The sequence below is a fragment of the Petaurus breviceps genome, unplaced genomic scaffold, assembly GCF_028583685.1.
Source record: "Petaurus breviceps papuanus isolate PSGF00001 unplaced genomic scaffold, PetGlider_PUasm1.0 90683, whole genome shotgun sequence".
NCBI classification, from domain to species: domain Eukaryota; kingdom Metazoa; phylum Chordata; class Mammalia; order Diprotodontia; family Petauridae; genus Petaurus; species Petaurus breviceps.
Genome location: NW_027187308.1, coordinates 4630993 through 4648490, shown reverse-complemented (window position 1 = coordinate 4648490; position 17498 = coordinate 4630993). Strand labels below are relative to the sequence as shown.

The 17498-nt window shown below is 36.9% G+C and overlaps 1 pseudogene; it reads right to left on the bottom strand.

Annotated features, from left to right (window-relative positions):
* Positions 1-15861, bottom strand: part of LOC138144056 (eukaryotic translation initiation factor 3 subunit K-like) — a 34123-nt pseudogene extending 18262 nt beyond the window's left edge.
* Between the last annotated feature and the right edge of the window lie 1637 nt (positions 15862-17498).

Genomic DNA, 17498 nt, shown 5'->3' with positions numbered 1-17498 from the left:
TGCTCATCCTTGACCTAAAGACTTAATGTCTTTTAGGCTCCTTTTGCATGAATCCTGTTTTCTTTTTGCCTCCAAAGGACACAGCCCATTACTCTGTTTCTTTCAAGCTGAGCTGCATATCTAATTGAGTGCTTTTTCTAGCAAGCTGATTATTCCCTTTACTCCTCCATTCTCATTCATTTTATTTCATTTCTTATTTTCTCATTCTTATCCATTCTCATTTGATTTCTCTCTCTGAACCTAGTTTCTGTAAATGGCTTCCTATAACTTGGTCCCTTGCAAAAAGTAGCATCCCTGGTCCAACATGCCAGTCCCATATTCCTATCAGTATTACTCTAGGCTGACTCCTATCTGGCACACTTACCTGTATAAGGTACATGCTGATCATGTTAAAGATGATCCACTTTAACTTTAAAGACAGACTTGAAAGAAATGGTAGTGACCCCAAGGATTATGGCTAGTGAAATACCATATTAACCAGAAAGAAAATAAAAAATAAGCAACACCTAAGAGATTCTTTAATTCATTTTACTTTGACTACCCTCTGGTTTTAGTCTGGTTGCCAACTCAGTAAAATGCAAGTTTTCTTGGCTTGATCTTGTTAGAGAGCAGGCTCTTCATAGTTTCATCCACAAATGACTCTCATTGTTCTCACTGTCACTGAAGACCTGGTGGGGTTACCTCTTGTGCTTTGAAAAACAAAAGACACACAAGTGTGAAGTCATGATCATTTACATAAATTTGCATCCTGCACCTTGTCAATTCTTTTCCATGCTATATCGATCCACTTTTGTAGGCGCCCCACTCCCCCACCCCCACAGCCTTCCCCCAGCATATATGGAGGGTCAAGCCTAATCTATTAAAGTGGTTAGGAATCTCTTCCAGGAGATTCCACAGTGTTTCAAGGCTTTTTAACAAGGACAATATCAACCACCAACAGTAACATCTAGTGTTGACACCATTGATCAGGGAATCCCTCTTTAACTTGAACTCTATTCTGGATCTTTTCTCTGATTATAAAAGCAAAAACTTTACCTACATCTCCCTATTTTATTTAATTGAATGATATTTCAGATCAGACTCTATCAGGGAGACCAGGAAGGAAAAACTGCTAACATTAATATCCTTTCACAGACTCAGTAAAGTGGCAGGATGGGAACAATGACATGGTTGATTACCATTTGGATACAACTGGGAGTCATCAACTAAGATCCTTCTGAAAAGACAAAGGACTACCGGGCCCTTCCATCTGCTCAGCCCTTCTTCTGCATGACCGTCAAGCTTTACCTTTAGCTCTTCTACTCTACCCTCAAGATCCTTAGACAGTACCATCTGACCTGCTGTTGTCCTCTAAGTTCCTATTTATACCTTGCTATCTAACTATGTTTTCTTCTTCTTTCTTTAAAATTTGATTTTTAATTTGTGGAATAAAACAAGCATTTCCATAACAACATACAATAAAAATGATGACTGACTGTACATGCAAATCTACTATGTACAACTAGCTATTCCTTTCAAATATACTACAAAATTATCATGTATTTTTTTCCCTTGTTTCAGGGTTAATGAATTACAGGAATGTAGAATCTTTAATCTGTAAATCACTTCACAAGTTACCAAGTTTAACACAAGCTTGACCATTTATCCATGATGTAATACCCTCTGCCTCTCATTCTTGACTTGAATTAAAGACCTCCACTGAAATTGATTATATTATCTTACAAGGTAGTACATTCCATTCTGGTAATAGTTTCAATCATTAGGAAGCTTTCTCTTATATTAATCCTAAAAATGTTTCTCTGCAATCATGTCTCTTTGATATTAGTTTTTCCTTTCAGTCCAAGAACAAATCTATTTTCTTTTTTACATGATAACCTTTTAAATTCTTGAAAACAACTATAATGTCTCCTTGCACTCCCCAACCCCAGCCTCTCACCCCAAGTTTACTTTTTTCAAGTCTAAAAAACCTCCTAGTTCTCTAATCTATCTTCATATGGCATATACTCAAGTTACATGCCTCTAGATTCAATCTTGCCATTGTCTTATTTTTTTAATTTAATTTAATTTAATCTAGAATTAAAGTTTTATTTCCTGAGACAGGAATCTTTTTGTCTTATTCCAGCCCCAAGTTTAGAAACCACTCATGGGCATGATCCTATGGGAACTTTAACCTGCTCTGTTTCCAACCTGGGACAATTCTCCCCTCCTTCAGAAGTCTGAACCTCTTCCCAGATAAACCTCTTCCCAGATAAACCTCTTCCCAGAGGTTTATTATATTGGTATTAGATTCAGTGTGGAAAGAATTATTTTAGTACATTGCAGCTTAGAACTTCTAAACACAAGCAATTGACCAGCTTCAGCCTCCCTAGTAACAGGGATTACAGGTATGAACCACCATTTGTACAATGGAACTATTACCTCTCTTACTTTGTACATTTTAGCTGTATATTGCAATTGAAAATCAACTTAAATTTTTCGACTTCCATGTCACCTGTTAACTCTGACAGAGTTTGTAGCTCACTGAAACCCTTAGATTTTTTTCCCCGATACACTGTTGTCTCAAGATTCCTCATTCATAGGGGTGGCTAGGTCGTGCAGTGAATAGAACATTGGCCCTGGATTCAGGAGGTCCTGAGTTCAAATCTTGCCTTAGACACTTAACACAAAAAATTAGCAGTGTGACCTTGGGCACACTTAACCCCAATTGCCTTCCAAAAAGCAAAAATAAAAAGATTCCTCATTCATCTTCTTATAATACAGATGATTTTTTTCAAGCTTATTTAATTTCAGTTTATCAAGACTCATCCATCTGACAAACTACCTATGTCTCCTTGATTAGTATTAGTGATATAAATTTTCATCCCCAAGGAGTCAAAGACAGTTCCCTGGAGTACTTCAGAGACTACCTTTTGTCTAGTTGATATCAACGAATTAAACACAGCTCTTTGTGTTTTGATTATTCAACCAGTTTGGATTCCATCTAATCATGCTTTCTTCTAAGAATTTTTGGATATTTTGGATACTTACATACCAAAAGTCCGGTATGCCTGTAGTATAAGCCATGGTCCCACAAACCAAGCTCCCTTAATCAGTTATTATGTTACCATTTTTTTCCTGAAGTCCCTACCTTCAATGGGCAAAAATGGTGAAAATACCCCATATGTCTTTAAATCATCATTTTCTTTCTTCAAACTGTAAAACCTGAGCCATGTTTTCTAAGTTTCTTATAGTGATATAATTTGTCCCCAGATAAATCACGAATAGTGCACAATTGTTGTCAGGTGTAACAAAAGTCAAAGTTATTCTATGTCATTCTAGGGACATGCCCCAGGAAGACATCTGCTTTTCTCAGGCTAACAAATCACCTCCTAATTACCCTTCAATATGACCCAGCATCTTCTTCCTGATTGTTGTTAGATGAGCTCTCCTTGCTGGCATTGGTGGAGTTATATTATTATTCCCTGCAGCACAATAAACTGCTTCCCACATAAGGTTCCAACTCAACCTTTTTTAGCATGAGCTTTATATACATTCTTCCTTCTTTTCTTCCTTCTCTTTCTTTTCTGTTTCACATTTTTTCTACCTTTTCAGCTTCTGACACAAGCTAGGATCCATCTTTAAGTCACCAAATTTGTTTCTCTCTCTCTCTCTTTTCCCCTTTGAAGTATTCCTTACAGTTTTTAAAGGAACTCTTCATTCTTCGAAATAAATTGGATAATCCAGCACCCCTACAACATTTTTCCTTTATCTAGCAGAAAGACCAACTTGAAATTTAAAAATGTTTTACTGATATTTTAAAATTTTATATCATAGTTATTTTTGATACAACTTCCTTTCCCTTCTCCCTACCCCAAAATGAGTTCTTCCCCCTTTTTTTGCCTTTTAGAGGGCAGTTGGGGTTAAGTAACTTGCCCAAGGTTACATGGCTAGCTTTTTGTGTGTGGGTGTTAAGTGTCTGAGGCTGGAACCGAACTTGGGTCCTCCTGAGTCTGGGGCTGGCGCTTTACTCACTGCACCACCTAGCTGCCCCAAGTTCTCCTTTTTAAAATATGAAAACAACTAAGAAAAATCAACTGACACAATGACCATGCCTGTTGAATATATCCATCATTCCATTTCCTTAACCTCACCTTGCTTTCTATGGAAGGTGATACATTCTCATGTTTTATCCATGGCTGACACTAGTCATTGCAATTACTCAAGTGTCAGCTTCATTTGTGTCTTTTTTCATTTCCAATTTGTCATGTTCTCTTACTTTATTCTGTTTCAACTCATGCTGATTTTTCTATTTTTTTTTCTGAACTTCTCATATTTGAAGTTTCTTATGATTCCTATGGCTTTTCTATCATAGACTATTTCTATCGTTTGTCACTTTTGACAATTTATTGAGTACAATGTGAAATCTCAAAGTTGGTTTAATTTGCATTTCTCTTAGTGATATGAAGCAATCTTTCATACAATATTTGATAGCTTGCAATTCTTCTTTTGAAAACTTCATCTCCTTTGATATTTATCTATCAGGAAATGGCTTCTGGTCTTACATAACTTCCACCTTATGCATGCACAGCTATTATTTGTTACTAGTAAAAATATAAGACTAGGTTTACTATCTGGGGTCACTGAAAAATCCCTTTTGCCCTCCACACTGGAAAAATGAACAACAGTCCTCTATTATTGCAATTTTCTCTCTTGGATTAATCTCCTGGTAAATCTCCTGTTTGCCATGGCTACTTTTTGCGGAGTATTTGTTTCTGAGGCTTTTATTTTTTTTTCAGATAACTTCATGAATTTTTTTCTCATCAGTTTTGATTGGCAATTAGAACATTAACACCAAGTCATAATGCAAACAGAATTTAACCACATCATTCTTTGGGATTTTGTGTGTAATGGAACCTTGGAGAATACCCAGATGCCTAACATGGAGACCTTCTTCTCTTCATTCCCCTACCATGTAGGTAGGAGTAACCTCCTTTAATCAGCTACATATCCAGGATAGACTGAGTCTTTAAAACTGCTAAACTGGGACAATTTCCTTTTCCTCTGCACTGTTTCTTGCTGGAAACAGAAGGTGAAGGTTATACACAATTTACCCACAGCATGGGTGCTATGAGCTTAATCAGAAAGAGAGGGATACCTTCCCCCTTCTATTCTTTTAACCCATGGATCTTAGAAGTGGGCCTGGGATGTTTTGTTTCTGTTTTGTTTGTCTTCTCAGTTGCAGGTGTAGGTGCTAATATCCAGCCATGATGACCTTGGAACCAGTATCACAGATAAGGTGTTGCCCCCAATAAGCTTGGAGGAGAAGCCCAGAGATGCCAGACTGCCTGAGCCTCCAGCCTGAAGAGTGTATTGGACTTGGAAATTGGGAACGTATTCTTCAGGAACTGAGGCAAGCTGTGAATCTAATCCTCTTTTCCTATCTATAAACTGAGGCAGTATGGGACTATGTGGGATTATGTTTCCTACATATTGTGGAGGATATTTGCAGATATGCTAATATGTCTTTGAAGTAAATATTCCTTTATCAAAACTAGTCTACTTGTGGCTAAATGGAATAGAGGTGCAAGTGTAATCAATGTTATATAAGTATAAATACAATTATTAATCTCTTCAAACCTCTTGATATCTCCTTTTCTTCTCCTCTCATGTGTATATACACACATACATATATGTATGTATGCATGGGTGGAAAGAAAATAAATGGGAAGGAAATGGGTAAAGAAAACAGTAAAAATAAAGAATCAATAGCTTCAAATTTAATTTATTATCTTGTCCCAAAGACTGCGACCTACTTATAAAAGTGCCAACTAAATGCACTTTTAAAAGGAAGAAAAAGTTATAAAAATATTTCAATACTTCTTTTGTTTCTCAGATGAATCAGGAATTTTTGGATGTATAGCAATCAGGCATTGTTTGTGGTCCTTAGTCAGGTCAGAGATAACTACTATCTAGGATCTATAAGGTAGAATATCAAAATGTGAATTGTTAAGAAAAAAAATATGCTTCTACAGAGGAACCACGATCATTCAGCAAAGCCTCAGGTTCAGAATTTTAGGAATGATGTGTGGAGCTACACCAATAAAGACTGAATGTGAGACTTACTTTTTTCAAGAAAAATATGAGTTGGTTACAGGCCATAGAGGAGCTTAAAAAGGATTTTGAAAACCAGTAAGAGAAGTGGAGGAAAAATTGGGAAGAGAAATGAGAACAAAGCAAGGAAATTATGAAATGAGAGTCAACAACCTGACTGTAGAAAATAATGCCTTAAAAAGAGACTTACTCTGGGGCAGCCAGGTGGCACAGTGAGTAAGAGCGCCGGCCACAGAGTCAGGAGACCTGGGATCAAATCTGGGCTCAGATACTTAGCACCCACCCAGAAACACCTGGCTGTGAAACTTTGAGCAAGTTACTTAACCTCAATTGCTTAGGGGTGGGTGTACTTTTTCTCACAGTGCTTGACAATTCCACATGGATAGTTAGTTGTCTTGGGAAACTATGGAGTAAAGGAGCTTGAAGAATAGACATAATTCTGGGGAAAAAAAGCGTAATTCCTTACATTTAATTACTATACTTTTTTTTTTCTTAATTGATGATTATGTGTCCTGTTCTCATGCAGGGGTTATATGTAGATTTATGGTATTTATAGAGGGAACCCCAAATGGGCTCTGTACCAATCAAGTTATTATGCAATAAAGATCAAATATAATATTTGGCTATGCAATAGACAATTTCAACCCTTTGTGTCTCCTTATACTTCTTTTTTTCCCCTCTCTTTTTATTTTTTGGTTTGCATTATTCATTTCCACAAGATTTTGAATTACAAATTTTCTCCCCATATTCCCCTACAGACCACCCCAAAATAGCAGTCCCACAGGATATCCCCTCCCCCAATCTTCTCTCTCCCATATCTTCCCCCATCCCCCTCCGACTTTCAGTAGGGCACAGTGGATCTCTATGCCCCAGGGCCTATATATCTCATTTCCCAGTTACATGTAAAAAAAAAAATAATATATATATATATATATATATATATATATATATTTTAAAGATTTGATTTTAAAAATTTGAATTCCAGATTCTTTCCCTGACTTCCTCATCACCCACCCTCACTGGGAAGATAAGTGATTCAGTATAGTTTGTACATGTGTAGCTATGCAAAACATTTCCATAGTGGATATATTGTGAAAGACTGACTTTATTTCCCTCCATCCTATCCCACCCCCCACTTGTTCTATTCTCTACTTTGATCCTGTCCCTTTTAAAAAGTGGGTGCTTCCAACTACCATCCCCCACCAGCCTGCCCTCTATTCCATTATCCCCCCTCTCTTCCCCTTCCCCTCTACTCTCCTGTAGGGTGAGATACCCTATTTAGTGTGTATGTCATTCCCTCCATAAGCCAAATTCAATGAGAATAAGGTTAACTCATTCCCTTTTGCCTTCCTGTTCTTCCCCTCCATTGTACCAGTTTTCCCTTGCCTCTTCTATATGAGATAATTTACCCCATTCTGTCTTCCCCCATCTCTTCTCATTATATTCCTCTCTCACCTCTTAATTTCACCTTTTAAGTATCATCCCTTCCTTTTCAATTGGTCCTGTGCCCTCCGTCTATGTATACCTGTAGACATATATACACACACATATGTATTCATGCACCCATATACCCTCCTATATGGACATATATGTATGTATATATCCATACACACATTTATATTACCTTCAACTATTCTCATACTGAGAAAAGTTTCATAAGTTACAATTATCATTTTTCCATGTAGGAATATGAGTAGTTCAACTTTGATAAGTTCCTTATGATGTCTTTTCCATGTTTACTTTCTCATTCTTCTCTTACTTCTTGTATCTGAATGCAAAATTTTCTGTTCAACTCTGTTTTTTTCATCAAGAATGCTTGAAAGTCCTCTATTCCACTGGATGACCATATTTTCCCCTGAAACATGATACTCAGTTTTGCTGGGGAGGTGATTCTTGGTTTTAATCGCAGCTGTTTTGACCTTTGGAAAATCATATTCCAAGCCCTTCAATCCCTCAGTGTAGAAGCTGCCAGGTCCTGAGTTATCCTGATTGAGTTTCCACAGTATTGAAATTTTTTCTTCCTGGCTCCTTTTAGTATTTTGAACTTAATCTTGGAATTCAAGAACCTGGCTATAACAGTCCTAGGAGTTTTCTTTTTGGGATGTTTTTTCAGGAGGTGATCAGTGGATTCTTTCACCTTCTATTTTGTCCTCAGGTTCTAAAACATCAGGGCAATTTTCTTTGAGAATTTCTTGAAGGATGATTTGTAGGTTCTTTTTTTGATCATGGCTTTCAAGTAGTCTAATAATTTATTTTCCAGGTCAGTGGTTTTTCCAATGAGATATTTCACATTACCTTCTTTTTTTAAATATTTTTTTTGGATCTGTTTAATAGTATCTTGATTTCTCATAAAGTCACTAGCTTCCATTTGCTCCAATTGATTAATTAATCTCGTCAGTGAGCTTTTGAGATTCTATTTCAATCTGGCAAATTGGCTTTTTAAGGCATCCTTCTCCTCATTGCTTTTTGAGCCTCTTTTGCCATCTGAGTTAGTCTATTTTTTATTGTATTTTACTTTTTTTTTTTTAAGAAATTGGGGTTAAGTAACTTGCTCAAGGTTATATGGCAAGTTATTATTTCTGGGTGTGGTGTTGAAAGCTTTTGTTGCTGGAGTTCTGACTTTGCTATCTTCCTCTTGTTCCCTGCTTTGATTCTTTTTTTATTCCCCCAAATAGGAGGTTAAAGTTGGATTGCTCTGTTTGCTTTGCTTCCTTTGCTTGCTCATGTTGGCACTCAATTACTTGACTTTTGAGCCTTTTGCCACAGTAGCACTCTGCTACCAGAAATGGGAACTTTATCCTAAATGCTGCAGTTTAGTAGCTGCTGGAGCTATTAGTTGGGTGCCCTCTCTGAAGCCTCCACATGCTCTGCCAGACTGCTCACACACCCTTGGACCTCCAGCCTAGACTTCAATACAGATTCAAGCAGGTTAAAGTAAGAGTGATTCCCCCTCCAACTGGTCTCTTGGACCCCCCTATAATCTGCAGACCAGAAGCTCTGAAGCACCCACTTGACAGGCAGCTGCACCAGCATCAGCTGCTTCTCTCCACTGGAAGCAAAGGCTGGATCTCGCTCCCGAATTCCGCAGGTCCCAAAGTCCACACTGCACTGACCTCTCACTTTGTCCTTAGCATCTATGGGTTGATAATTCTGGAAACTGCCACAGCTGCTGGTGATCTGAAGTTCCTCCAGCTGGTTGCTGGTCAGGTCACCCTGAGGTTAAAACCTAGGGCTTGAGTGGGGTTGTTGTCTGCTCCCAAAATGCTGCACTGACCCCTTCCTGCCAGCCTGCTGGGCTGTCCTCAGCAGGAGGTTAGCTTCTCTGTGTCATTTTGTGGGTTCTGTAGCTCCAGAGTTTGTCTAGAGTCATTTTTTACTTGAATTAGAGGAGGTGGGATCCAGAGCTGTGTGGAAGTCCTGTTTCTACTCCACCATCTTGACTCCTCCCTCCTTATATTTACGCATATACCAGCATAAGGAGAAACCTGGAGAAAAGTAGAGCTTGCCTTATAGTTTTGTTTAGATAAATAAATGATAGATTACTCTAAACAAATAATCTGCATTGTGTTTCACACACCTTTCCCCTGATGTATACATGACCAATGCCATCCTCTAAAATTGTTTTCAATGCTACAGTTGTTACTAGTATACAAATAGTTTATGTAAGAATTTATCTAATTAAATTATTTAATTATATTCCAGATTATGAAGGACCAGAACTCAGCCGAAGCCTGCTGCTCATCAGATCCAAATGTGGTTAAATTTGTGAAGCCAAAATTCTTTCTGAGTTTTAGATGACTATGCTGGTAGGTCCAATGCTGACTAATCATAGCTTTTGCCATTAGAATGATCTGCAGCAGCTGAAAATCACCTCTAATAACCCAGTTGCAGGACTTCCTGCCAATACTAATGGTAGCACATTAAGAAGTGAGAGGCAGTCATAATTATCCATTTTACATTTTATAATGTTCTCTAATTCCTGTTTAGTCATAAAGTCTTTCCCTCTCCACAAATCTGACAGGTAAACTATTCCTTGTTTTCCTAGACTGCTTACAGTATCAACCTTTATACCTAGATCATGCACCCATTTAGACTTGATTTTGGTATATGGTGTTAGATAATGGTCTATGCCCAGTCTCTGCCACACTATACTCCAGTTTTCCCAGCAGTTTTTGTCAAAATAGTAAGTTCTTATCCCCTCTATAAAGTGCATCAGACTGAAGCCTAATTGGGAAATCTAAGAAAAAGTCACAATGAAACACTTTTACAACCCAGGTAAGCATTGGAAAACAGACCTCTATAAGTTCTGGAGATCCTTTTTATTCCCTTGACTCAAACTCCCATTCCATTATATTCTTCTCAGTATCAGTAGCCAGTGAATTGTACCCTGATTTCACTTAACCAATCTACAATAATTAGCTTGTCCAAAGAGATATTTGCTGAGAATGTATAGTAAGAACTGAAATACATACAGAATCAGCAATATACTCTGCCCATATCACCTGATTGTCTATAGGGAGAATGGAGTTAAACCTAAATTATTTGATACAAAGTATTCACACCACCACATTCATTCCTAAAGGTGGGATAATCAATGAAGTTACCCTAGAAAGCAGCATCTCAGATGCTAGGACACCAATGGTATGAACTCTACAGATCAATTCCTAGGCCATCAGTGGCAGCTATATCTGGCATGTATTATTGTAAGTCAGCTTCTTGTAGCTACCCTAACCTTTTGCAGGTCACAAGTTTGTAGTCCTGTTCATTCCATCTTGAATACTCTAGCCAAGAAAGGAAAGAATAGACATAACAGATATAAAAGCAATAACAGTGTCATCTGGCCATCTCTTCAAGTCCAGCGGAGTAGTTTGCCAATTCTGATGCTCTCTCAGCAATAGCAGGGCCACTTTTGGGAGTGACTGAGAGAGAAGGTGAGAGAAGGGCCCCATGCTGGAAGCAGCTAGTACTCAATGGATGCCAGTGAAGGAAAAAAAAAAGCTGAGTTGCCCCCAACGTAATCTTAGAAATGCACTATCAATTCTGGCTCAATAGCCAATAAACCCACTTCCTCATCACATGATTGACAGACCAGAAACAGTTATGCTTATTCATGCTCTGAAGTAAAGAATAGGACCCTCTATTACATATAATTATTAACTTTCAGAAGCTGGTTGACCAATTGTTCCCACATGGTTTTGAATATTTGGTTATGTATGCCTAGAGGGACCCCATTGGGTAGTCTCCATAATATTCTTCCCTCATTAAAAAAAATTACCATTATCAGCAAATTCTGAACATCCTGTTCATTTACCCAATGTAGAACAGTTTTCCATGGATTTAGGGAGCATGAACATTGTCCTTCGTAGATGTCATATAGGAAAGAATCTGAAAACAATATGGCAGAAATCTTAGAAAGTCTGAAATGGGCAAAACTGACAATTGTCCCCTACCCTAATACAAAATTTTGCACATTCAACAAACTGTATTTTGGGGCGGCTAGGTGCCGCAGTGAGGAGAGTGCCAGCCCTGGAATCAGGAGGACCTGAGTTTGGATCTGGCCTCAGACACTTCACACACACACACACACACACACACACACACACACACACACACAACTAGCCATGTGACCTTGGGCAAGTTACTTAATCCCAAATGCCCTCCCCCCCAAAAAAGCAAAAAAAAAAAAAACATTTTACAAAATATATCTGAGGTTCCTTATTATTTATTAATAATGACCTGCCTTGGTGTTTGAAATGGCATTACCCAATTCAAATTTGATAAAGAAAAGACCAAGAAAACCAAGTTTCCTATTTCAGAAGTTTCATCCCTATGGAACTTCTCAGATCACATGGAAGAGATTAATATCTTATATTTCCTCACTCTCTCACCCTTGGCTGAGAACTGAACCAATGTGGCTTGATGCTTCCAAATTAGTGCTAGCACGTGGAGAGGTGGTGGTGCTGAGACCCTTCACACTCTGCTTTATCCATTACTTTCTCCCCCACATTCTAGACCTATACTCACAAAATGAGTTAATGCTGTGATCTTCATCTAGTTCCCGGAAACAATATAAAGCAACATAAATTTTCTTCAGGAATCCCTGAAGCAAATAGGGTAGCAAAAAATATCTATAGGCATCCCTTTCTACATGAGCTACAACAAAATCCCACAGTTCCATATAACAACCTAGGACATGTAAAATTTTCTCCATAGATCCCTGAAACACATAGTTAATCAAACTGAACGTCCAGACAAAAATCTCTAAGTGACCCATGCATGTAGAAAAAGAATGTGTTGTCTAGATCCCTGAAACAACCTAGGACATTCAAATTTTTCTCAGCATCCCTGCTGCTATGAGAAAAAACATTCCCAGTAATTGAACAAAGAAGTCTCAGTCTGAGAATAGAATCAGGTTAACCTCAAACATATGTGAAATGTCCAAAAGGAATTAAACAAATGATTGATAAACTTGCAGTTGCTTGGCCAACAGGAAGTATTATTCTAAGAACCTGAAGTCTGTAAGTATCTTATAGTAAAGTAAGCATTCTAGGTATGTTTAAAATCAGAAGAAAAATATGAACACTTGTCAACTGGACATTAGCATTTTAGAAAGATGAAATCCAAACTTCCTGTATTCACCGCAGTATTAACACTTGTAAAGGATTCAGTGATACACTAGGTGTTATTGATGTTGTTCAGTTATGTCTGACTCTTTGTGACCTCATTTGGGATTTTCTTAGCAAAGACATTGCAGTGGTCTGACATTTCCTTATCCAGTTCGTTTTACAGATGAAGAAAGTGAGGCAAACATGGTTAATTTACTTGCCAAGGGTGATACAGCTAGTGAATGTCTTGAGCTTGGATTTGAACTGATGTCTTCCTGACTCCAGGCCCAGCACTCTACACTGGGTAACACTGCTTAGACATTCAGCTAGGAAAAAGTTAGCTCAAAAGTTGTTTTGTAGAGTTGTATAGTTGATTTATGGAAATACTGGAAAATTGGAAATTTGGAAAAAAATACTGGAAATACTGGAACAATTGACTACATAATTGTGTCCTAAAAAACAAAAGGAACAAATGCCATTTTTTTTCCTAGTGTATCATGAAAACTAGGGTATCCAACTATGGGAGGACAAGCTTCCAAAGAAGAAGTTGGCAAACTACAGTCAGGAGGGCTGAATCCTGCCTGCTGCCTGTTTTTGTGCTGCTCATGAGCTAAGGATGGCTTTTCATTTTAAAGTAGAATACAATTTTATTTAAAAATGTAAAATCCATTTTATGCTTTCAGGTCAGAGACTGTAGTATGTCAATGCCTATCTTAAGAAGGCCTTAGAAAATGTGAATGACCAAATATTTATTCACAATGAGGCCCCTTATAAGCTCTGGAACTCCTTATCTCCAATCCCACTCATATTGAGTCAAGACCCTTGATCTAGGCTAGCTACATAAGGAAAGTTACTCTTAAGAGTTCATTGATTCAAGTCCAGACAACTTCATGGTTAGAGTGAGTAGTAAGCTTTATTCACATTCTTTTTGCTGAGGGAAAAGCTGTCTAAAAAATGTCTTGGCATATGGTCCTTAGGATTTTTGTTTAGTCTTCAGAGGAAGACAACAACCATGTTTATTTTTTAGACTCACAGTCAGGTGAAAATTTTGTTCAAAGTCATTTCTTAAAAGGCTTTCTAAACACATGGACAGTGATATCTAGGCATAAAGCCTGGTGATTAAAAGAGCAAAGAAGAATCTTTGTTCAGAATTCCTTTGTTTTTCTTAGCTGGTGTGCCTAGCTTTAAACTAGTTTTATATAATTTTATGGTGTTGTTAGTGATATATTTGTTTTAATGGGCTCTATTTGAACAATAACATTCAGTTTAATGCAGGGTGAGCAAAGCCTCAAAGTGTACAATATTGGTTTTATTTAACTGCCTTCAAATTATCCTGTCAGTTTGGGTTCCTAAGAATTCACAAAATTCTCTTGTCTTAATAGTAACTGGTGGTTTATATCAGATGCAATTGTTTTATCATACATCTTGACTCTACTACTGCATTGTTTTTGAGGATTCCATTATACAGTTTTCTGAATTTCTATGGCCTTTGATTTGTTCTCTTTCCAAAGGGGCATTTCTGCAATGGTAATGTAATGATCACAAAGCAAAATAATGACTACAAAGCATTACATTTTATAGCTATTAATGATAATAGATAAGGCAGTTCATATCTGAGATTTATTAGGTCATAAATGGGCTTCTATATATTTGATTGGGAAGGAAAATATCTTGGTCCAATGCCACATGTTTATTAGAGCTGAAATTCATTGGCTTTGTTGGAGTAGGATAGCAGTAACATCCTTTATATAATAGTTGCCTGGGTGTTGAACATATCTCAATTATCAATATAGCTTCAGCACAGCTGAGATGTGCATTTAAGGGTTGGATGGAGTGGGGTGGTAAAAAAGATTCTGGATATTCAAAAGAGATATTGAGAAGTCCATTCAAAAAAAATTAAGCATGAAAATTCATAATACCCCTCTCATCCTCATGCAGCCTATTTATTAGTATTTTAGGTGTGATCTAACCAATTTACTCTTCTGATTTTCTAGCCCACAGCAGACAAAAAAGGGGAAAATTTCCAATAGGGCCACATGATAAAGGAGAAGGTAGAAAGTAATGCTAGATAAAGGTAAAAATGCCGAAATCATCTGTAAGGCAGGAGATAGAAAAACAGAATCGCCAAAAGAAGAGTAATTTGAGGCTCTTTCATATAGCAACCTTACAGTGCTCAGTGGCACCTATAGTCCTATAATATATAACTCTATTGCAATCCAGTACAAAAATTGATGTTCACAAATGATAACCCTGTGCTATCAAGAAAAAAAGTTATGTTCATTATACTCTGTTTACGAAGGCAAAGAAGTGAGATGTTTTTTTTTTTCACAGGATTGCCATAAAAATAGTTTTTAAAAATTGAAGCTTAGTGGAATGCACTTTAATTTTCTGCAAAATTTATTTATGTAGAACACCTGCTTCCTCAGAGATATTGGATTAATGAGGTATCACTGGACAGAGTTTTTGAAAATTAAAAAAAAAAGAATATTTAACATTAGGCTTGAACTTGCTCATATTTTCTTTTAAAAACTATCTTACCACCTTTCCTTTTCAGGCATGTCACCATTTTTACTACTCCATAAATCACTAGAGAATATGAGAACACAAAGTTATCTTCACTATAAAAGTCATATAATAGCATACCTGGAGTATGTCAGGGGTCCTGATAGCCCTGAGATTTCATGGGAAATAAAAAAACAAAACAAAGAACAGAAGAGCCCTCCTTTACTCTAGAAATTAATGACCCAAATTGTATACATCTGAAACTTTCTAGCAAGAATTTCTTGGATATTTTATGAAGATAATCTGGTCTTTCATATTTCTGTCTATATTTTTATTTCAAACTGAGTCACAGATACAGGTTAAGAAAATGTCCAATCTTATTTATCAATTTAGTACATGATAAAAACTACTTTTTTGTTCCTTTTAGCTTAAGGCTAAGGAAAGCTCTCTATTGAATTTTAGTTGAGCTAACATTATAGGTAGAAAAATATTATTTTTTTTTAAAGTTTATAGGTATTTTTCTGGAACTGGACTATGAGTGTGTCAGTTAGATTTAGAACTGATATTCATCAGTAGCTTGGGGTAGGGAAGAAGATTAATCAATTGAGAAGTTAGCTCAGATTTCCTGGACAATTATCTTAATCTCTCCACTGGTCTTACCCATAGTACCAAATGAAAAACTTATAGAAATTCTAGTTGGAAAGCTCTAACAAATTGCTGAGGCCATCCAACTGCCCAACATAAATCGATCCTTCACAGAAGTGTGAGTGTGTGTGTATGTGATACCTTAATGCAACTTTTACTAATGCAACTATTCCAACTTTTTCTGAGTACCTAACATGTGTATGCAGCTCTGCCTTAACAATGAGAATAATGATTTTCCCCTTTGAGTGGTTTTGGAAAGAATGGTATAGGCATCATGGCCTATGAATCAATGGTCTCATTGCAGATAATATACATTTTAATTATATCACCTACTATTTTTATAAAGTTTAAAGACATATATCATTTTTAAAATGATTTTTTTTAGTTTTTCAATCAGTGAGAATTTTCTCCCTCTCATCTCCACCATCCACTGAGAAGAAAAAAAGAAATGTAGAATCCTTCCCTCATATAAACACAGTCATGAAAAGCAAATTCTGACATGCAAAAAAATGTTCTTTTTATTCTTCATATTATTCCATCATCTCTATCATGTATCAGTCAACTAGCATTCATTAACCTCCTCTTAAGTACCAGGCACTGTACTAAGTATGGGAAAAACCAGAAAGGTAAATGATAGTCCCTGACTTGAAGGAGCTCATCATCACAAGATGGGGAATCTTGACAATGTTTCTGTGCCTTAGGTGCTCTTATCTTCATTTCATATGAAAGAAAGAACTAAAGTGATTTGCCTATAATCGGAGCTAATGTACCTGAGAAAAGATTTGAACCAAATCCTCCTGACTGCAAGTCTAGCAATCTACCCACCATATCATGTAACCTCTTCTTTAGTTTTAAAAACATGAAATGGAATTGGAAAGCATGTACACTCAATGGTTTTATGATCGCAAAGTTCCCATAGAACAGATAACTTCTTACACAATTCTATCAGCAAAAATAACATAAAACAATGTTTTACAACTAGAACTTGCAATAGATGCTGCAAGAATTAAGGGTACTTATAGGAACGTTGACCAAGAAGGTAAGAAGGAGTAGTACTATTTGCGTGAGACAATAGGACTTTACGGATAAACTCAGTCCTTCAGTTAGTATAATGATGCAAAGGAAAGTGGTAGTACATGCTGAAATGGAGGAATTGTTTTGTTAAAACGATCTCTGAGCTAACAAAGATGTGGCAATGATGCTATGCAATATGTGGTATAAATAAACAATAATTGTAACTGTGAGAGAGACGATGAACCCCTCATACATGTGGGGGATGGGGAAAAATGGCAATGTTAGAGGCTACCATTTAGGATAATATGAAAAGGGAACTTCTTATACACTGAGAGTGTCACAGAAATTGTGAAGATCCAAAAACAACAACAGCAAAAAGAACTGGTCAATTGGGCTTTAGAGATATCACTTATCAGTGTCATATCCCAACTAGTGTTGTGAAATTGCTCATTTGGATTTAATAAATAGACAAATTTGCATATTGAATATTGGCATAATGTTCCAGTTGGTCTTACTTGGAACCATCATAAAGATCAACTTCATAACAATGAATTCAGTGTAGTGAATTGTGCAGGAAGGTAGTATATGTTGGAACAAATAAGAAATACTAATACTTGTGAACTAGAAATACTTCACTGCGAG